This window comes from Dromiciops gliroides, chromosome 4, assembly GCF_019393635.1.
Source record: "Dromiciops gliroides isolate mDroGli1 chromosome 4, mDroGli1.pri, whole genome shotgun sequence".
NCBI classification, from domain to species: Eukaryota; Metazoa; Chordata; class Mammalia; order Microbiotheria; family Microbiotheriidae; genus Dromiciops; species Dromiciops gliroides.
Window position 1 is genome coordinate 213,652,407 of NC_057864.1, and position 22,410 is coordinate 213,674,816.

At 37.9% G+C, this 22,410-nt stretch overlaps 1 protein-coding gene across 4 annotated transcripts in view; it reads right to left on the minus strand.

Annotated features, from left to right (window-relative positions):
• ASPSCR1 (ASPSCR1 tether for SLC2A4, UBX domain containing) overlaps positions 1 to 22,410 on the minus strand; it is a 134,631-nt gene that overhangs the window by 32,674 nt on the left and 79,547 nt on the right. The window lies entirely within an intron of this gene.

Genomic DNA, 22,410 nt, shown 5'->3' on the forward strand with positions numbered 1-22,410 from the left:
TTAGAATGCACCCATAAGTTGAAACAGAAAACTGTCCCAGACAAGACTGTAATAAAAATCCCAGTATCAAATTCAGTTGAAGGTGGGGGCTGTCTAAAGTATAAGTGCTCTTATACATGGCTGGGGTCGAATGGAGACAGAAGGCATGGCATCTGGAAGGCTGAGGAACTAAAAGGCCAAGGTGCTCAAGGAGATGGGAATAAAGAAAACTAATCTAGGTAACTGAATTTTACTGTGGGTGTTAGGGGGGAAGAGATGAGGAGGTCCAAGTGGCAGGATGTAATGAACTTTAAGGGAGATTTGGTTACTGAATGATGCTGGGTAGACTCTAAAAGTGGCAGTAGAGTAGAAGAAACATGTCAACTCCTATCCATGTGTCAGGTAAGAAAAAAGCCAGTCTCATAGAGGGTGCCAAGAGTTGTGGTATCTTTAGAAAAAGGAATGTGAGAAAAAATCCAGAATAAAGCTGAATGGAGAGTGGGGGAGGAGAAACCATCCTAGAGGGCAGAGTAGAAAGAAGTGCAGAATATGGAATCCTAGGGACAGAAGGACCCAGAGGTGAGAAGTCCCTTGGTTCAAAGAGTATGAGGGAGGTGAAACTGTCACTATAAAACCAAAATGTTATGTATTTTACTTGGAAGAATGGGGATCCTCTAGCTGACTTGGGGGTAATTCTGAGTCCTTGGATGGAGGTATCAGAGTTCTTTCCCAGCCTCTCCACAAATACCTGTATGAGGGCAAAGAATTTGTAATTTTCCCTTAATGTTTCTCCAAAAAGGGGGTGGGGGGGGCAGAGGCGGTGTCGGTTGATAAGCCAGGGAATGAGTGCCAATAGTAATGCTAGTATTTGGTACCTCAGTATTAACTTAAATCCTGGGAAGAGGCTTGTGACCTCTTAGTCACTTGGATGCATGATGAAGAACTATTGACTGTCTCAGAAGTTACCATCTGTGCTGTGCCCTTGATATTCCTGGTGCTAATCTGGCTCATCCGTTTATCATCATCAGCTTGTATCAGGAGGCCCACTGTGAAGTGTAAAGATAGAGCATCAACCACCACATGGACATGGTCACTGAGATTCATGATTTCATTATTCCAAAGCAAGGAGGAAAAGTCTAAAAGTCTAAGGCTTCTGCTCTCCCCCATTTTACTGTCTATATGAGAGTCCAGTAAAAGCCAGGTAAGTATTGTTTTGGGGGTATTCTCATGGAATAGGTCATTAGTTTCATCTCACAAAACAGGAAGCAATACAAGAGATCAAAGCATCAAAAAGAAACACAAAGGCTTCTGGGATCAGAATGCAACAGCGCAAGAGAGTAAAGCACAAATACGTTTGACTGGGGGCCAAGGGAGAGGGAGAACCTGGGAAGGGAGGGCATTTTTTTTCCATGCCTTTCTCCTTCTGCCTTTAATAAATTAAAAATGAGATCTGTACTTCTTATAAAATGCCCAATGTTGGGTATCTTTTTCTCAACTTGAAAATATATATATTTTTAAAAGACAGTAAGAAAATCATAAAAAAGAGAAACAGAGAGGCAGGCAGGAGTCAAGAGGAGACAAGGGACAGACAGAGTCTGACACTCTGACTTCATTTCCCTTCCTCACATGTCAATGCAATTAGCTCAAACCCATTTGGTCCTTGCTTGGCTGACTCGTAATAGAGGGACAGGGCAAGATGAATTCCCTGTGATAGAGAAGAAGCAGAGCAAGGAAAAGGGGAAATGGGAAGAGGAAAGGCTAGGGCAGGGATTGGGGCTGGCTGCTTCCCACCCCCAGATAGGGGTGTCATGGTATACTGAAGGTATAAGGGGGGAAGATGAAGATGAAGAAGATATACACAATCTTTCCTAGGAGGTCCTAAGTCTACACTAGTCCAGTTCTCAAGAGCACCTTAGTTTCTGTATCAGGAATAGGGCAGTAGAGGTGATTGAAGAGGTAGACAGAGTATCCCTAGGATACTCCCCAACTGCCACCCTGACATCCACCTAGTTCTGCTTACAGGCTTTGATTTACTCCAACTATTCCCAAAATTGGGGGAAGGGGCCCCCACAGGAATTGGTTAGTTGCATTCAAGTGCCAGCAATTTCTAGAAACTTCATAGAGAACAGTCAGGAAGTCATCTAGTTTGTCCATCTTATAGCCTTCTCCATTCACAGAACTACATCCTTCAGAGGTCTTCTCTGATAAGGAATTGGCTTGAATGAAAAGATTTCCCAGAGAATGGTAAGTCAGTCAAAAAATGTAATGAGCACCTACTATGTGGCAGGCACTGTGCTAAGAGATAAGGATACAAAAAGAGATAAAAGAAAGCCCCTGCCCTCAAGGAGCTTGCAATTTAATGGGAGACAACAAGCAAACAAATATGTAAAATAAGGCATATAAGAAATAGTTAAAAGAAGGAAGGTACTGGGTTTGGAAAAGAATTCCTATAAAAATGAGATTTTAATTGGAATTCAAAAGAGGGCTGGAAATGTGGTAGGTGGAGATGAGGAGGGAGAGCATTTCAGGCATGAATGACAGCTAGAGAAAATGCAGGGAAGGAGGAGAGGGGAGAATGGGGGATGAAGGGGGACTGAGATGGAGACAGAGAAAGCAAACAAGATGGCAGGCATTTTTGCCAGTGCTCTCCCAGCATAGCCCTCTAAACAACTTTTAAAAGTTCAGTCAAACTGAATTCTATGGGAAAAAAACACAGAAAAAACCCCAGTAAGTCATATTTTTTTGGCTGAGGAAAGCTTAGGAAGACAAAAACATAGGTGGTTTTTTTTTAATGTAGATTTCTTTCAGAATTCTTTATGTAAAGTCGAATTTGTATAATGCAAATGTACTTGTGAGAACTGTGTGTAGTTACCTTTATTATATTGGCATACCTACCCATCAATACTGAATAGTTCTCAAGCTATTTAAGTTATTCTTTATCTTTTTAAAGAACACTTTGTAATTGAATCTATACAAATCTTTAGTGTCCTTGGTAGACTGGTCCCCAGATTTTTTATTTTTGCATTTTGTAGTTATTTGGAGTGGGAGTTCCCTATTTTTGCTTCTTAGATTGTTATGATTATATGGAAATGCTGTTGATTTTTTAGGGTTTGTTTTATCTTGATTATCTTTGTTGATCTCAGATTTTCCAAGTATACCATCATATCATCAGCAAATAGGAATAGTTTTATCTTCTCTTTACTTAGCTTTATGCCCTTAACTTCTTACTCTCATTTTCTTGATGCTGCTAGCATTTCCAGAACTATATTAAATAGGAGTGGGGAGAGCAAGCATCCTTGACTTACTTTTGTCTTTACTGGAAACATTTCTAGTGTATCGTCATTATATATGATGTTAGTTTTGAGTTTCAGATATATGCTTTTTGTGATATTTTAAAAAGGTCTATGTCTATACTTAGTAGGATTTTTAGCACAAATGAATATTGTACTTTGTCAAAGGCTTCTTCTACATCTACTGAGAATAGATTTTATCATCTCAATACATAATTTTGGATGTTTTGCTTCTTAATATAATTAATTACAGCAACTGTTCTAATGTTGAAACATCATTGGCATAAATTCAATTTGATTATATCAAAATATTTCTTAGGATAAATCAATGTAATCTGTTTAACAGAATTTTGTTTAAAATTTTTGAGTCAATAATGATACTAGCTTATAGTTTTCCTTCTGTGTTTTATGCTTCCCCAGTTTATTTCTGGATTTTTGGTGGTTTTTGGGGGGGTGGGGCAATGAGGGTTAAGTGACTTGCCCAGGGTCACACAGCTAGTAAGTGTCAAGTGTCTGAGGCCAGATTTGAACTCAGGACCTCCTGAATCCAGGGCCAGTGCTTTATCTACTGCGCCACCTAGCCTGCACCCTTCTTTCTTTTTTTGAGAAAAGTTACTAATTGATCTTTAAAAATTTGATGTGAATGGGGGCACCAGCTCTGGATTCAGGAGAACCTGAGTTCAAATCCGGCCTCAAACACTAGACACTTACTAGCTATGTGACCCTGGGCAAGTCACTTAACCCTCAATGCCCTGCAAAAATAAATGAATGAATGAATAAACAAATAAATAAATAAACAAATAAATAGAAATTAGATGTGATGGGGTAGGGAGGAAGGGAGGAAGAGAATTTGGAACACAAAGTTTTTAAAAATCAATGTGAAAATGCTTTACAAAAAAAATTTTGTCATCTCTATTTTATCATTTCCTTGCATATAATTTTCCATTCTTATGCTAAGAATTGTCTGAATGTTACATAAATGAGCATAAAACCCAAAATGACTTAGAATTTCTAAAATGATCACAGTGCTGATAGAGTCAAAGCAAAGTAAACCATTTGTTTTTTGGACATATATTAACTTTTGGGTAATTTGAAACTCATATATATGGGAGGCCACAATAATTACTCCCTGTACCATATTTCATTCAACTAAGACAGAAACATGAGAATACGTTTATATCTGAGTACTCTTTCAGAAAAGTTAGAATTAAGAATTTTCTATTCATATTTTCTTTAAGAATAAAATAATTTGGGGTGGCTAGGTGGCACAGTAGATTAAGCACCAGCCCTGGATTCAGGAGTTCCTGAGTTCAAATCTGGCCTCAGACACTTGACACTTACTAGCTGTGTGACCTTGGGCAGTCACTTAACCCCCATTGCCCCACAAAAAAAAACCAACCAACAAACAAGAATAAAATAATTCCTTCATCATTAAAAAAAATTTGATGTGAAGACGTTTTATTTACAGCCTTAGTAAATTTATCTTTTCTTCTCTTCCATAGCACATATGTATAAAACAAACTGGACCTATAATGATTTTAGTCTACTCTTGTGTTCGTTTGTCCACCTGAATTCACATTGCAATAGAGTAATAGATAATCACCACATGTTGCTTTGGAAGTTCATTAAGAAACAAAAACAATGATGAAAAAAATAACTGAATTTATGATCAATGAATCTTTTCTATCAAGTAGTGCTAATAAAGCAGAATATTTTTTCCAGAATATTTTTTAATTTTAATTTTTTTTTTAAACGGGGCAATGGGGGTTAAGTGACTTGCCCAGGGTCACACAGCTAGTAAGTGTCAAGTGTCTGAGGCTGGATTTGAACTCAGGTACTCCTGAATCCAAGGCCGGTGCTTTTATCCACTGCGCCATCTAGCTGCCCCTCAGAATATTTTTTAAAAGAGGGATATTATATAATTTCTTTCTTCCTAATAAAATAATCAAAAGAAAAACAATTTGATGTGAATCTGTCAGGACCAACAGTTTTTGTCTTTGGTAGTTCCTTTAAAGCTAGTTCAATTTCCTTTTCTAAAATTGGGTTATTTAAGATCAATCTCATTTTTTGGAAAGTTTCAAGTATTTTATATTTTTGAAAGTATTCTTCTATTTCTTTTGCTTATCTCAGTTTTGTTAGTATATAACTATGTAGAATAAGTCCTGATTATTTTTATGCCTTTTAAATTTGTGGTACTTACTAGCCTGTGTGACCCTGGGCAAGTCACTTAACCCTCACTGCCCTGTGCAAAAAATAAAAAAAAATATTGTCATGATTTTATGTGCTATTTTATTAATTTGATTTTCTCCTTTATGCTTTTTAATTTGATTACATAAAGGTTTATTAAGTTTATTAGTCTTTTCAAAGAATCAGCTTTTATTTTTATTGATCATCTCCATGGTTTTTCATTTCCCAGTTATCTATTTCTTTTCTAACATTTAATATCTCCTTTTTCATGCTTATTTTAGGTTTATTTGTTGCCCTATGAATTTTTTTAAATTTGCTGGCCTATTAATGGGGCAGCTAAGTGGCACAGTGGATCAAGCACTGGCCCTGGAGTCTGGAAGACCTGAGTTCAAATTTCACCTCAGAAACTTACTAGCTGTGTGACCCTGGGCGAGTCACAACCCCAAATGCTTTGAACATCTGGGACCATCTCCAGTCATCCTGATGTATATCTTGTCACTGGACCCAGATCACTCTAGAGGAGAGAATGAGGTTGGTGACCTTGCACAGCCCTCCCTCCCTTAAATCTAATTCAGTGCAAGTCATGACATCACCCTGATATCATGGTCCTCTTTGAGAATGAAGGACAAACAACAATTTGTTGGCCTTCTAATTTTAAAAAATGAATATTTAATTCACTAATCTTTGGGTTGTGGGGTTTTTTCCCCCTTTTTTTGCTACGGTAGGGGGTAGGTTTTTCCCCAAGGATTACTTCAGCAGGATCCCAGAAATTTTGTTACACTGTTTCACCATTATAATTTTTGTTTCTATGGTTTATTCTGTGACCCACTCATTATTTAGGATTTAACTGTTAAGTCTCCATTTGGGTCTGTCTTTTGCTTGCGGTCCCTGAACCAATGACTATTTTTATTGCATTATGGTTTATACAGAATGTCATTATTGTTTCTGCCTTTTTACATGTCTTTGCACTATCCCAAAGCCCAAGAACATTGTCAATTTTTGTTTCATGTGGTGATGAGAAATACATATATTCTTTTGCAGTCCCATTTTGAAGACAACATAAGTCTTTTAGCTCTAGTTTCCCTAGCAATTTGTTCAATTCCATATTTCCCCTTTTTATTTATCTTTCTATTAGTCTTTTGGAAGGGGGCAGGACAATGAGGGTTAAGTGACTTGCCCAGGGTCACACAGCTAATAAGGGTCAAGTGTCTGAGACCAGATTTGAACTCAGGTCCTCCTGAATCCAGGGCTGGTGCTTTATCCACTGTACCACCTAGCTGCCCCTCTTTCTATTAGTCTTATGCAAAAAAGTTACAGTAGAGGCAGGAGGGGATAGAAAGATGGTAGAGCTAGGACCCTATTCTCATCAGGAATAGGTTAAAGAGGGAAAAGCATATACATCTAGAAAGATATAAAATATTAAGTTACAAAGAAATAGGAGGGCAAGGGATAGCATAAGGGATGGACTCTTTTTTTTTTTGTGAGGCAATTGGGGTTAAGTGACTTGCCTAGGGTCACACAGTTAGTAAGTGTTGAGTGTCTGAGACCAGATTTGATCTCAGGTCCTCCTGAATCCAGGGCCGGTGCTCTATCCACTGCACCACCTAGCTGCCCCAGGGACAGACTCTTAGAAGGGTGTGCAGATCAATAAATAGGAAGGTAAGGAGAGAGAATGGGGGTGGGGGGAGGGGACAGGACTGGAAGGGACTCAGAAGGGTGAGTAGATTAAGGAATAGGAGGGTAAGAGGAGAGGATAAAGGAGGGATTCTTAGAAGGAATGAAGATTAGAGAGGTAAATTAGATGTTTGAAGAGGGATATGGTAAAAAGAGGGAGAGAGGATAAACAGTGAGGACATATAATAGGATGGAGGGAAAATAAATAACTAGTAATTATAACTTTCAATGTGAATGGGATGAACTCACCCATAAAATGGAAACAGCAGAATGGATTAAAAAACAGAATCCTACAATGTTGTTTATATGAAACATATTTTAAAATGAGAGATACATAGTGTAAAAATAAAGGGCTGGAATAGAATTTATTATGCTTTAGCTGATGCAGAAAAAAGAGCAAGGGGCAGCAATCATTTTATCAGACAAAGTTAAAGCTAAAATAGATTTAATTAAAAGAGATAAACAGGAAAACTACATTATGATAAAAAAGCATTGCAGATGAAGAAATATCAATACTAAACTTGTATTCACCAAACACTATAACATTTAAATTTTTAAAGGAAAAGCTATTACAGGTGGAAATAGATAGCAAAACTATAATAGTGGGGGACTTCAACCTTCCCCTCTCAGAATCAGATAAATCTAACCAAAAAATAAATAAGAAAGAAATCCAGCCTCAGACACTTGACACTTACTAGCTGTGTGCCCTGCCCAAAAAAAAAAAAAAAAGAATGTTAAAAAAACAAAGAAATCAAAGAGATGAACAGAATCTTAGATAAGCTATGATTTAGATATGATAGAGAACTGAATGGAAACGGGAAGGAATATACCTTTTGCTCATGATACCTTTATAAAAATTGACCATGTATTATAGGGCATAAAAACTTTATAGTTAAATGCAGAAAAGCAGAAATATTAAATGCACCCTTTTCAGATTACAGTGCAATAAAAATTATATTCAATAAAGGACAATGGAAACACAGATTAAAATGAATTAGAGACTAAACAACCTAATCTTTTTTTTTTTTTTTTTTTTTTTTTTGCGGGGCAATGGGGGTTAAGCGACTTGCCCAGGGTCACACAGCTAGTAAGTGTTAAGTGTCTGAGGCCGGATTTGAACTCAGGTACTCCTGAATCCAGGGCCGGTGCTTTAACCACTGCGCCATCTAGCTGCCCCTAAACAATCTAATCTTAAAGAATGAGTGGGTTAAAGAACAAAACAGAAAGAGAAACAATCAAGAATTTCATTAAAGAGAATGACAATAATGAGACAAAATAACAAAACCTATGGGATATAGCAAAAGCAGTAATCAGAGGAAAATTTCTATCTCTAAATGCTTTTATCAATAAAACAGAATGAGCAGGTCAATGAATTGGGTATGCAATTTAAAAAAAAGAAACAGAAAAAGAACAAATTAAAAATCCCTGATTAAACACCAAATTGGAAATCCTAAAAATCAAAGCTGAGATTAATAAAACTGAATACAAGAAAACCACTGAATTAATAAATAAAACTAGGAGTTGGTTCTATGAAAAAAACAATAAAATAACCCATTGATTAATATGATTAAAAAAGAGAAAACTAAATCACCAGTATAAAAAATGAAAAGGGTGACTATATCACTAATTAAAATGAAATTGGGGGGCATCTAGGTGGCACAGTGGATAAAGCACTGGCCCTGGATTCAGGAGGACCTGAGTTCAAATCAAGCCTCAAACACTTGACTGAAAGAAAGAAAGAAGGAAAGAAAGAAAGAAAAGCAATTAAAAGAAGTTATTTTGCCCAATTACATGCCAATAAATTTAACAATAAGTGAAACAGAATATTTACAAAAATATAAACTGCCTAGATTAACAGAAAAGGAAACAGAATATCTAAATAAATATGTTTTAGAAAAAGAAATTGAAGAAAAAAAATTTAACTTCCTAAGGAAAAAAACCATCAGCACCAGATGGATTTAAAAGTGAATTCTACCAAACATTTAAAATTAATTAATTCCAATATTAAATAATTTGGAATAATAGGCAAAGAAGGAATCCCACCACACTCCTTTTATGATGCAAATATAGCACTAATAATTAAACCGGGAAGAACAAAAACAGAAAATTATGGACCAAATTCATTAATGAACATGGATGCAAAAATACTAAATAAAATACTAGCTAGGAGACTACAATAATATATCACAGAGATTATATACATTGCAACCAGATGGGGTTTATACCAGGAATGCAGAGATGGTTTAACATAAAGAAAATTATTACTTGTTACTTATACCTATCAAATTGACTAAAATGATAGGGAAAATGAAAAATGTTGGGAGGGGGTATGGAAAAATTGGGACACTAATACACTGTTGGTAGAACTACCATTTTGGAGAGCAATCTGGAATCATGCCCAAAGAATCATAAAACACTCACACTCTCTCTCTCCATATATATATATATATATATATATATGTGTGTGTGTGTGTGTGTGTGTGTGTGTACACACACACACACACACACTTTTTTTTTTGGCAGGGCAATGAGGGGTTAAGTAACTTGCCCAGGGTCACATAGCTAGTAAGTTTCAAGTGTCAGGTCCTCCTGAATCCAAGACCAGTGCTTTATCCACTGCACCACCTAGCTGCCCACTAAAACTGTATAGTCATTGACCCAGCAATACACTATTACTTGTTTCCCAATGTGATCAGGGAAAAAGGGAAAGAATCTATAAGTTCTAAAATATTTATAGTAGCTTTCTTTGAGGTGGCAAAGAACTGGAAATTGAGGGGATTCCTATCAATTAGAAAATGGCTAAACAAGTTGTGGTAGATGATTGTGATGGAATACTACTGGGATGTAAGAAATGGATGAGTTGGTTGATTTTTAGAAAAACCTGGAAAGACTTGCATGAAATAATTAAGAGTGAAATGAACAGAACCAAGGGTAACAGTATAGTAACAGCAATTCTGCTTTTTAAGGAGTTCTTTTCTTCAGTGAATTTTTGTGACTCCTTTTCCATCAGGCCCATTTTTCTTTTTTCTTTTTTTTTTTTCTTTTTCAGGCAATGGGGGTTAAGTGACTTGCCCAAGGTCACACAGCTAGTACGTGTCAAGTATCTGAGGCCAGATTTGAACTCAGGTACTCCTGAATCCAGGGCTGGTGCTTTATCCACTGCGCCACCTAGCTGCCCCTCCCCCATTTTGCTTTTTAAGGAATTCTTTTCTTCAATATTTTTCTGTGCCTCTTTTACCAGTTCTCTTTTCATAATTTTTTGCATTATTCTCTTTCTTTTTTCAGTTTTTCCTCCATCACTCTCATTGCTTTAACTCTCCCAGGAATTCTTGCTGGCCTTGTGTACAATTAGCATTTTTATTTGAGGCTTTGCTTGTGGCTCTTTTCTTCTGAGTTTATGTCTTGGTATTCCCTGCCACCATAGTAGCTTTTCATGGGTCAAGTTCTTTCTTTTTTCTTTTCTTTCTCCTTTTTTTTTTTTTTTTTTGCTGGGCACTGAAGGTTAAGTAACTTGTCCAGGGTCACACAGCTAGTAAGTGTCAAGTGTCTGAGGCTGGATTTGAACTCAGGTCCTCCTGAATCCAGGACCAGTGCTTTATCTACTACACCACCTAGCTGCCCCCTTTCTTTTCTTTTCTTTTCTTCCTTGCTTTCTTTCTGGCTGATTTTCCAGCCTATTTCTTGACTTTGAACTTTATGTTAAAGTTGGGCTCTGTTCACCTTGGGGTGGGGAAGCATTGTGCAAGTTTCAGGCTTTTCTGTGCTGCTGTTTTCAGAGCTATTTCTGAGGCTTTGCAAGGTTTTGGTGCTTCCAAGGTAGTGTGATCTGGGAAGCGTTGTGGTCACTGTTCTGTGTCACTGCTCTCCTGGTCTGCACTTTGTTCTTTTCTCATCAAAAGCCCGTTCCCCATCATCCATATTAGCACTCCTCCTTTGGAACTGAGAACAGGTCCTCTGCTCTCCTGAAGCCACAAACACTGGTGCTCCTCTCTGCTTTGGCATTTCAATGAAGGCCCCTGCTCCCCTGTAACTAACCAAAAGTGCTCCTCTGACCCTAACTGCAACACAGAAATACATATGGGCAATAGTTGCAATCAGTGCCAGCTGTACCCAATGCCAGCAAAAGGTCCCCTGTAATCTTTTTCTGACCAGTTGTCCCACCATCTTACTGACTCTGGGCTGAGAGCTCCCAAAGCTGCTGCTGCTAGGCCCTCACAGTTGCCTCTACGGCACACCACTGATACTGCCACCACACACCAGGTCAATCCCTAGCATAGTGTCACAGACCTCTCCTACCAATCTCCTAAGTTGTCTTAGGCTGAAAAAATGTCTCATTCTGACCTGTTGGCTCTGCTGCTCCAAAATTTTATCTGAGGAGCTACTTTAAAGTTGTTTAGAAGGGAACACTGGGAGAATTTAGCCAGGCTGCTCTCTCTGTACACTACCATCTTGGCTCTACCCCCACTCATTTTCTTCATTATCCATCCTCTTTTTTGTTTCTCTAGATCTTGCTTCTCTGGCTCATAACTCTTATGCTTACCTAGTCTCTCTCTACTCTCTGTAATCTATGTGGATTCAAAAGTTCAGAGGTATCCATTCTGGACTCTCACTATTAAGCATTTTCCCACCCATCACAGAGTTTGCTGTACACATTCCCATTTTTCATTGTGTATTGCTAACAGAAAAATACCATATCCTGCAGAGAAAACACTGTCCCATGGCAAGTCCCCATTTATGCAGCTCATTTCTAACCTATATCATCCCCTGATCACCATTCTGTCCCATGTACCTCAAAATCCCCTCCCTGTGTCCACCTGCCATTCTCCTAGGCACCAGTTACCCCTAAGGGTTCCAACTCCACCCATCTACTAGCCCCCATCTTGAAGCAGGACACTACTCTTTTCCAGCACCAAATCCCCACAAATAACTGAGCACATAGTCCCCATCTGCCTTCAAAGAATATTTCTCTTCACCCAAAGAAGTATTGATCAGTGGAAGCCCCTCCTCAACATCAAAACAAGGCCTCTTTTTCCCCTCCCCCTTTCCAATTCTCCTCTCTCCTCACCTGGTCCCTTGTAGACTCTTCTCTTCCTGGATAACCACAGGGGTCACTTTCCCCTCATCACTAGCCTACATATCCACCTTTACATCCATCCCTAACTCTTTGTGTATAGAGGAAGTCTTTTTTCCCCCTGGTCTCTCTACTGTCACTGTTTATGTGCTGCCCTTGGCTGCTGCATTCATTCTCCTTTCCTAAATTTTTGTTGTCAGGGGTATGTGAAAAGCAAATAATCTCTTCAGGTCTGGTTTTCAAAGGCTGTTTTGAGTGCCTCTTTATTATTGAACATTCATCTTTCTACATTTATGGTTAAGCTTGGATTTTCAGGGTAGGTCACCCTGTGCTACATACTAAGCTCCACTTCTCTTCACAACACATTCTATTCCCTTCTGTGTTTTCTGGTGGGTGTAGAAAACTCTTATGTTACTCAAATTTCCTTTCATTTCCTTTGTATTTGAAGGTCTTTCTTCTGTTCATATGTAGAATTGTTGATTCAAAATTAAATCGTTAAATTTAACCATCATATATGTTGGAGTTGGCAGCCTCAGGTTTTTTCTGGAAGCAATGTATTTATTCTTTCAATTGGTATTTCCTTTTCTCTGTTCAGAAATTCTAGGCAGTTTTCTTGTATTGCTTTTTGCATCTGATAGTCAAATTTTTTTACTTATCTTTTTTTTATTTTTTAGGACTGAGAATCATTAGGTTGTCTCTACATATCCAGCTGTCATGTTCTACATGAATAGAGAGCATGTTTTCTTTTAGTGTTATTGCTTTTTTCTTTTCTTTTTCTAGATTTCCTTCACTTCTATGTATTTACTTGGTGAGACTTGCCATTTCAGATTCAAGTTTTTCGATTTACCAATTATTTCTGCTGTACAAGCTATAAATTCTTCTCTCATAATTCTCTTTTCTCTTTTAATCCATGTAGGAACAATATACTGTGGTTCCATGTTCTCTTCGAATTCTATAGGGCCCTCGGTCTCATCAAGTTTTGAATTATTTTCCTTTGTTTTGCAATATTTACTCATAGTGGTCTGAACTCATTACCTTGTCCTAAAGGCCTTATTTTCTTAATGTTTTCCCTGTTGCTTAATGGCTTATGCACAAGGTCTTTGAACTTTCTTTTGAGATTATTGACCATTTTAGTCTGGCAGATTTTTTCCCCCTTTATTTTCTCTTATTTCTAAATTTCTGACCCCCTCCTTTCTGATAATAGTTTTTCCAGGAGACAGATCCAAAAGAGTTTCAGCCTTCTCCCAAACTGGGAAATTCATGGTTTACCAAGCCTAGGTTTCTGTTCCAAGTGACTTTTGCGGGGATAAATTTATTTCAAGTCCAGAAACATGTCCTGTCCCCTTCCTCTCAGTTCCTCTACTCTCTTGTAGAGACCTTTTACAGTACAGAATGCTGCCATGGTACTAGCCACTGAGACTCCAGCAAACTCCACAGTCCAGAGCCCAGATCTCCAAGGCATTAGGGTATAGGGTTTGGTTTGTTCCTAGCTCATGGGTCAAAATGGCTAGTGCAGCCACCCTATCAGTTCATGTTGGAGTATGCTGAGTGGGCTCAAGGTAGTCATTAGTTCTTGGTTGTTGGTTTTTGTTGTTGGTTTTTAAAAACCTTTTAGGTTCCTGATGTCCCAGACTATATGGAGACAGCTTAAGTTGCTTTGTCTTTGGTGCATACCTTCTGTTTTGGAGAAGTCTGAGAGGTCATGAGAATCAGAGAAAATGTCTTCTCCTCCATCTTATTGGTCACATTACCAGGATGCCAAACTTTTATCCAAGAAATTTGATACGAAGTTCTCCTTTCCCCCCATTGAATGCTTTTCTTTTCTATATTGCATTTTTGTGTGTATGAAACTTCTTCAATTTTATTTAACCAAAACTATCTATTTTATCTTTTATAATTACCTTTCTGCATTGTGTGATTATAAATTCACCTCCTTCCCAAAACTGAAAAAGATATTTCACTAGTTTTTCTTCTAATTACTTGTTATGGTATGAGCTTTGAAAATATTCAAGTCATGTATCAATTCTGGATTTACTGTGGAATGTGGTGAGGGATGTTGGTTTAAGCCTAATTTCTCCCAGTCTGCTTCACAGTTTTCCTAGCAGTTCTTATCAAACAGGGAATTCTTTCCTAAGTAATTTATGTTTTGAGGTTTATCAAATACTGGGTTACTGAGTTCCATTATTTCTGATTCTCCCTTATACTTTTCTATTTTTTTAAACCAATACCAAATGGTTTTTGATGAATACTGTTTTACAATCTATTTTAAGGTCTAGAATTCTCTATCTTTTAATAGACTAAGTTATCAGTAATCCAAGCCAAGAAATGATTAGCCACTCTGATTTCAGGAAAAGAAAGCAGATACCTAAAGAAATGAAGTGCTTCAATACTCCTAACTCATGCCTTCATGCCAGGCTTATGATGTTTTACAAAATCTCCTATTTCTTCTTTCTGCAATGGTTTGTAGCATATTCTAGTAATATCACTTCTGGTTTTGCCTCCATTCATCTTTACTCAAATATGCTCTGCCATGGTTCTTTCTTTGGTTCTTGTATTTCTTCACAAGTCTTTTTCATACAATGTCAACTTTCCCCCTAACTAGCCAAGTTTGATGTAACCTGTTGTTTTTAATTAAGGTGTGCACTTGGACAGGCAGTTAGATGGCATAGTAGATAGAAACGCTAGGCTGGGAGTCAGCAACACTCATCTCCCAGAGTTCAAATCTGGCCTCAGACACTAGCTACGTGACCCTGGTCAAGTCACTTAACCCTTTTTGCTTCAGTTTTCTCATCTATAAAATGAGCCAGAGAAGGAAATGGCAAACCACTCCAGTATCTCTGCCAAGAAAACACCAAATGGGGGTCACAAAGAGTCTGACACAACTGAAAAATGACTGAATTGAACACCCATGGGTCTTACCTCATCAAGTCTCAGTTAACTAACTACAAGGTCAAATTTCCCTCTTGCATTATGATCTTGCATTTGTCTTGCTTGTTACTTATACTTTGTGTGTATTTCAATATAGTTATCTTGAGGCCATGGATCTAATTACTGGTTTCTTAGATTTTTCTCTCCTATAAACTTCTGGACATTTTTGTTATTCTTCTTCCTACTTTGGTGTTATTCTCAATGGTATTTAGCTTGATGGATATACAATGGATGTCTTATTCCCCCTTCCCTCACCCGACCCCCGTTCTTTTCAGTTTAGAGTGCTTTTGATTAGCTTTGCAAGACTAAGCAAATACAACTAACTTACCAGTCCTTATTAGGTATGCTACCTCCCAGGCTAAGAGCCAAGTCTTTCCCATATTTTAAGCCATGATTCAGAAAGCTATATCCCAAGCTTTTTAACCCTACTCTCTCCACCCCACCCCCATCTGCCTTTCTGAAGCTCTTGCCTTCAACTGGTATCAGTGATTCAAACATCACCAGAGTTTCTAAAGTCTTTAGATTCTTTCCTCAAATTTCATAATCTTTAGCAAAGCTGTCTACATTCCTTCTGAGATCATTTGTGCTCATGTGAATTACCAGAAACAGGTAATGCCACCAAGTTGATATTTCTTTAAAGGTTCTCATCATATGCTAAGGATATATACCCCAGGGAAGACCTTTCACTTGTATTTATTAGGTTTGACAAATATAGATAAATAAACATTTCACGTACTACAGCTGTATGTCAGCTGGCTCGCCCAATTATTGTTACTAAGACTCTAGCTGGAGGCAAGTCATTTAACCTCTGTCTGCCTCAGTTTCCTGAACTGTAAAATGGAAATTATAATAGCAACTACCTCTCAGGGTTGCTATAAGGATCAACTGAGATAATATTTGCAAAGTGCTTAACACAGTCTGGCATGTAGCAGCTACTTAATAAATGCTTGTTCCCTTTTCCTTTCCCTACTGATGGGATGAGGGGAAATGATCGAGTTTCACCTTGAGAATCTATGCAAAGTCAGGAGGACCTGAGTTCAAATCCAGACTCAGACACTTAACACTTACTAGCTGTGTGACCCTGGGCAAGTCATTTAACCCCAATTGCCCCACAAAAAAAGAAAAGGAAAAAAAAAAAGAGAATCTATGCAAAGAAGGCAAAACTCTATGACGAAAGTTCTTCTGAATGGTGCTGACTTTATGTTACATAATCTCACCAGGGCCCTCACTGTATCAAGACAAACTTTCACACTTCCCTCACTGATTCACTGTCTCAGCCACCATGGGAGTTCTTCCAAACTTTTTCATCCTTCAAGGCTCTCATGGCTCCCTCACTCCCCCTCCATACTCTCAGCTGAGAACTTTGCCTCATGTTGAACACATTGAGGATGTTCACTCTTCTCCCCTCATCTCACATCACTAAGATGCTTTCTGTCACTTTCTTCTCCTTCATTCATTTCACATGAAGACGTGGCCTTTTTCCTGGCCAAGATTACCCCACCCCTACATATGCACAAATAATTCCATTCCATCCCAACTTCTACAGTAGATTGCACCACTATCGGCCCTAATTGCTCTGTTATTCAATCTCTCCCTGTCTATTGGCTACTTCCCTACTGCCTACAAACATGCCAATGTCTCCATATCCAAAAAAATCCTAACTTAATCCATCCCTGCTAGCTATTGTGCTCTATCTTTTCTCCTTTCTCCGTCTAAGTTTCTAAAGAAAACATCTACAATTGATGCCATCACTTCCTTTCTTCCCATCCCCTTCTTAACTCTCTGCAGTCTAGTTTCCAACCTCATCATATACAGTACATATAGGAAGTGAATTTACATTGTATGTGAAAAAATCAAATCTCATAAATGGCAAAAAATAAAGAAAAAATAATTTCAAAAAGTTATTAAAACATTGTGACTTCTGGCCTGCTCTGTATATATTTATCTGTATACATGTTCTTTCCCTCAGTAGAATATAACTTCCTTAAAGAAAGGGGATGTTTTGTTTGTCTTTGTATCCCTAGCACAATGCCCAGAATGTTGGAGGTACTCAAATGAATGTTGAACTGGATCACTCACCAGAAAAGACAGATATATAATCACATGTACCGGTTGAAAAAAGATTTCGTTTAGGGGCAGCTAGGTGGTGCAGTGGATAGAGCACTGGCCCTGGAGTCAGGAGTACCTGAGTTCAAATCTGGCCTTAGACACTTAACACTTACTAGCTGTGTGACGCTGGGCAAGTCACTTAACCCCAATTGCCTCACTAAAAAAAAAAAAAAGATTTCATTTTCATTCTCATATTTTAATAAATATAACTTTAAATCAAATAACTTGAGCCAATCTGCTTCCTAGATAACGGGCAAAGATGAACTGATTGATGAATAAGTATTTAGTTAAATGCCTACCAGGTGTGCAGTTTTGTGTTGGGCCCTAAGCATATATGAACATTGATACTAAGAGAAGTAAGCAGAAGCAGGAAAAAGATACACAACTACAACAATATAAATGGAAAGAACAATGAATATAGCCAGTAGTTTACTCCCTGAGAAAGGAAATAAAGATAAAAGATGACAGCTTAAAGAGATGTCAGTTTAATGCAAAGGTATTTTTAGGGACCTGGGCATGTTTATAGGCATGAGGGAAAGAACCAGGACATAGAGAGAGACTGAAGCCTGGGGAGAGAAAGAAGGGGGATCAAAGTGGGAATAATTTACCATAGGAGATGGGAAAGAATGGAATCAAGGATACAAGAGTTTTCCTTGGGAAAGAGAAAGGATACCTCTTCATCAGAGACTGGAGTAAAGGAAAAAAGAATGAGGGATGATGATACAGAGTAGGGAAAAAGAGGGAACTCCGGCAGATTTCTTGATGAAACATGAAATGACTTTTTTTTTTTTTTTTGGCTGGGAAGGTGAAGGTGGGAAGCAGGCAGAGGGCTTAGGGAGAGACCAGTTACTGTGATGAATGGGACAGAGAATCCATTAGAGAGTAAAAGGCTTGCTTTACTGCAGTAATGGTTCATATGATATCAGATAACACATATTTATCATGGACCTAGTCAATGTGGTTGTATGTTTTCTTCCAGAAGTTTCAGCATCCCATGAGTGGGAGCAGGAAAGGGGGGCAGGAGTAATCCAGGATTAGAGTCTAGGAAAGTTATGAGTGACAACAGGACAAGGGGTTCAAGTAGAGGATGCTGTTCCATTGAACTGGTTAACTACAAGGTAGACTAGGAAGAAAGGAAAGCAAAGCAAGAGCAAGGATGATAAGCTGGGAAGGTATCTGAGATAGAGAGACTGAAGGGCATAGGAAAATGAAGACTAGATTTAGGAAAAGTGAGCCATAAGGAATATGAGGGAGCCAGAGAGGGAATGAAAGGAGGTTAACTTCTTGAATCAACGACAAATTAAAAATTTGGTTCTTCTGATGGCCTCCAGAGCATGTAAAATCTTATACAGAAAATGTAGCCTTTGGGACCAGTCAAATGTACTTTCTATGTCAGTGAGCAACATATACTATTCAAGAGTATAACTATGACTGGATGAGTTGTGTGATGGGTCAAAAAGGGCACATTCCAGGGACTCCTGCTCTTCAAACTATGGCCCTAATTCTATCCATAGCTACAAATCAGAATTCAAAAGTCCTATTTCAAGGTCACTAGTTTCTCCCTGGTACCTTTTGCTTAGTGGAACAGTTCTTGGAACATGCAAGAACAGATAGCATAAGAATTTTAAATATATCAAATGACTAATTTGCCTGAAAGCTTACAATTATTTTGTACATACACTCGGGTATCTTACCATATGATGTCCCAAGATTAAGCCTTTTCTAGACCACAAGGCAATTGTGGGGACTAACTAGAAAATGTTTGGGAAATACTTGTGGCTTCAGAGAATTTATACCTATGAAGAAACATTAATGGATTTGGAATAAGAGGAAAACAGTATTCAGCTAAGAGTCAGAAGACTTGAGATCCATTCCTTATTCTGCTTCTAATTCATTGGGTATCAGTGAGCAAATCACTTTATCTCCCTGGGCCTCAGTTTTCTCATTGAAAAAAAGCCCTTCTAGCTCTGAAATTCAACAATTCCAATCTGAAACAAAAGATAAAGAAAAGGCTTAAAAGTCATCTACAAACATAAAATGATTATGTTCCTCATCTACCCAGAGGACTAAATCAAAAGAAGAGGGCCTAAAGAGCAACAGAAGATATTTAGTAAAGACATAAGAAAAATGCCCAGTATAGTAATTCAATAGCTTTACTATGAGGATTATTGAAGGAAACCAAAGAATCTTCTTGTTTAGAATTTTTTAGATTAAGTTCTATGTGGAAACGGGAAGATAGATTAGGTGACCTCTGGAAATTTATTTTAGAGCTCTTCAAAATTATCTGTTGAAACACATAGAGCAAGGGAAAAAAGAAATTTTTTTTAAGTGAGGCAATTGGGGTTAAGTGACTTGCCCAGGGTCACACAGCTAGTAAATGTTAAGTGTCTGAGGCCGAATTTGAACTCAGGTACTCCTGACTCCAGGGCCGGTGCTCTATCCACTGCACCACCTAGCTGCTCCCAAAAAGAAATTTTTAAAAAAAGAATCAAGTAGTTAATGAAGTGCTTTGACAATATAAAGTGATGCATAAATACGAATAGTTGTTATACTGTTATTATTAGGAGAAATATGGGAGGTTTCTGCAATTGTGGTTTAGTAAAAACCTAAGATGGTAGCTCCAATGAATGGTTAGCTCCAAGATGATCATTATGTAAACATAGTATCATGTGGTCCTTTAATCCTCACATATTTTTAGGTCTCAGTTTTATCAGATAGGTAACAACATCATGGTGGCAAGCCATGGAGGCAGATGAGTTGTGAGAATTGTAAGGTGCACATGTGGTCAAAGGTAACTCTCTGGAACATTTGGGAGAGCCTTTTTCAGTTGCAACCAGGGAACTGCAGACTTTGGACTTGTAGCTGTATGAATGGCTTGGAAGATTCACGTGGGCTTCAAAGTTATGTCAGAAGTGGCTTTACTGGCTCAGTTAAGGTTTCATTTTCTGAAGAGTTATTTTCCAGTACGTTATTACACATGAAGAAAAAATTTAAGAAACTATTTGGGGCGACCTCAACTTGAGAATTTCCAGCTTTTTCTCTCTCTGTGTGTGTGTGTGTGTGTGTGTGTGTGTGTGTGTGTGTGTGTGTGTGTGGTGCTTTATGAAAAAAAAAAAAAACCTAGGGTGTCCTTTGAAAGTTGTTTTTGGTAAAAGGGAATCTGAAGTTTCTTGCCCTTGAGGCTTTGCTTTTTAATGAATCACTACGAGAAGAACACAGGCCAAAATCTTCCTGAGTTATTCACATACCACCTAATTCAGATCCTTGCACGCATAGCAGCTGTGAACTGGAGGGGGAGGTACCCTCAAGCACGTGGGGATGGAGATCATCAAACAAAAGATATGCCCCAAGAGCATATGAAGTCAGATTTGGTCCTGAACCTTTCAAAGCTTCACAAAGAAGGTTAATATTTGTCTGTTAGATTTCTTGATACAAAATCCAATGTTACAAGTTCAAAAGCTCTATAGATTTAATATCAGAAAAAAAATCCTGAAGAAATTTACAGATCTAAATAGCTTTGGACACCAAAGGAATGAATAACACCTTGACAGTTTTTAAAAAGACAACACAAAAACTTGAGCTACTTAAAAAAAAATGTTAGTGATCAGAAAACCAGCAAAAAATATTGCTACCTTCAGACTAGAATTTAACAAACAGTATTCATAATAGGCTATTAATGGAACAAAGAAAGCTAAAAGCAAGACAAATCATATTCAACACTACCAAAGACTTAACAATTTGATAAGCCTTCATAATTTATCATACCACCTTTGATAATTATCCACAAGTAATCCACTACCTAAATAAAAAATGGTGATACTCCTCTAGCTGACCATAACTTATTATTCTACCTCTACTTATGTTGTTGTTTGTCCTTCTTTCTTTTTTTTTTTAATTTATTTATTTATTTTTTTTAGTTCTCAACTTTTGTTTATACATGCTTTACAAATTCAGATTTTTCTCCCTCCCACCCCTCCCTCCCCCCTCCCCTAGACAGCAGGTAATCTGATATAGGTTATATCTATATATCTCTATACATATACATATATATATATATACACACACACACATATATATACATAATAACATTAATCCTATTTCTGCATTAATCCTGTTACAAGAGAAAGAATCAGAGCAGTGATGCAAAACCTCAAAATAGAAAGAAAAAAAAAAACCAACAGCACCCAAAACAAAAGAAATAATATGGTTCAATCAGCATCTATACTCCACAGTTCTTTTGTCCTTCTTTCTTGAAGAGGACTGTGACATCAGGGAGGGGATATCATGACTTGCACTGAATTAGATTTAAGTGAGGCAGGGCTGTGCAAAGTCACCAACCTCACTCTCTCCTCCAGAGTCATCTGGGTCCAGTGGCAAGATATACATCAAGATGATTGGAGATGGCCCCGGATGTAGGAGGCAATAGGGGTTAAGTGACTTGTCCAGAATCACACAGCTAGTAGTGTCAAATGTCTGAGGCTGGATTTGAACTTGGGTCCTCCTGACTCCAAGGCCAGTGCTCTATATCCACTGTGCCACCTAGCTGCCTTCTATCTATACCTCAACCCTCACTACTAAATATTCTTGACCTCTAATGCTATATTTAACACTACTGAGTACCCTCTTTCCTCTCTGGGTTATCATCACAGTATTCCCTCCTAATTCTGCTTTCTTGTCTGACCATTACTCAAATTTCCTGTGTGTGTGTGTGTGTGTGTGTGTGTGTGTGTGTGTGTCTCCCCTCTCTCTCTGTGTCTCTCTCTTTTTCTCTCCCCCCCCCCCCCCCGCCAACCCCGATTTCATCCACTCCATGGATTCAGTTTTCATCTATTCTGATGACTCACAGATCTATATATACAACCTTAATCTCTCCATTGAGTTTCACTCTCATATCCCAAATGACTAATGGATATTTCAAATTGGACATCAAAGTCATATTAAGAAAAAGTCATCTAAAATTCAACATGTACAAAATACAACTCATTATGTTTCCCCCACCCCATCCCTCTTCCAATTCCCAATTTCCACAGAAGGTACCATCATTCTTCTAGTTATTCAAGTTTCTAACATTGACAATTATCCTCAACTCCTTATTTTCATTCATCTCACATAGCTAAGCTAATCAGCTGCCAAGTCTTGCTACTTTTATGTCCACGTCTGTCCTTTTCTTTC